This window comes from Bison bison, unplaced genomic scaffold (genome assembly GCF_000754665.1).
Source record: "Bison bison bison isolate TAMUID 2011002044 unplaced genomic scaffold, Bison_UMD1.0 scf7180017864489, whole genome shotgun sequence".
Classification (NCBI taxonomy): domain Eukaryota; kingdom Metazoa; phylum Chordata; class Mammalia; order Artiodactyla; family Bovidae; genus Bison; species Bison bison.
The window spans coordinates 7,505,120-7,506,250 of NW_011495048.1; positions in this window are offsets into that span (position 1 = coordinate 7,505,120).

Below are 1,131 nucleotides of genomic sequence, written 5' to 3' on the forward strand. Positions count from 1 at the left end.
TGGTGGTTCCCCCCTCCCCCTCTGGGTGGTTGCACGGACTGCAGCAGCAAAGACTGGAACAGGCACCGCCGCCCGGGCTGTAGCTACTGTTGCTCTTGCTGATGCTGTAGCTCCCGCTGCTCCTGCCGCGGCCGCTGCAGCCGCTTCTCCCCCTCCTCCTAGTGCCTCAAACTCGGAACCGGTTGAAACCGGTTCAGACTGGGAGATTCCATCTCGGTTGAGTTTTCAGCCCATGGCGCCGCGGAGCGTTTGGAACCTGGGCCTCCGCCCCCAGCCCGCTCGCCCATTGGCCGGTTCCAGCCACAGCCGCGCCATCAGCGTACCTTCTATTGGCCAGACCGCCTGTCAATCCCACTTCAAGGCGCCACACAAGCCCGCTGCTTAGGCCCCCGCCTCTTTCCAGCAGCGATTTGCCCGCAGAGTGGGGGAGGGGAAGTGGGGCGGGTCGCAAAGGAACGAGGAGGGGGGTGGAGGAAAAGGAGGTGGGACGAAGAGTTGAGCCGAGCAGAGAGGAGAGCGAAGAGAAGCCGTGCGGAGGATTGGTTCCAGAGGGCTGTCAATCAAACGTGGCCCGCCCTCGACTTCCCGCCCCCTCCCGTCGCTCCCCCTCCCACTGCTTAGCCCGCAGGCCCGGCCTTTCAGGCCCGCTCATTGGCTGGGCGCCTTTGGTGACGGAGGGAGTGGGGCGCAGCTCGTGAGCTAGTGGTGGCGCGAGTTTGAGCGCGGCGCGCGCCAGCCAGCATTCTCTCGGCTTGTCTCAGACCCGCGCTGGCCCGCCTCCGCCGGGTCCCGCCAACCTGCGGGGCCTGAGCCCGCCGGGATCCGGACCCGCCCCCGCAGATGGGGGCTGCGCTCCTAAAAGAGAGGGCACACCCAGCTGTGTTTTTCTTCGGGGAAGGGTGGGGTGGAAAAAAGGAGCGAAAAGACCTCAGTGGAGACCAACTGTAGGCCCCAGATCTCTCTAATCCATTTTAAATGCCTGGCTTGGGGACCAGAATGTTGAGAAGGTGAGGTGTAGGGCGCGCACTCTTTTCGCCTCGTAATTTTCTCGGAGATGTACCTAAATAGTTCGTGGTCAAGTATTTTTCAAATTTACCTCGGTGTCTCCCCCGGCTGAATGTGGCCTCTTCA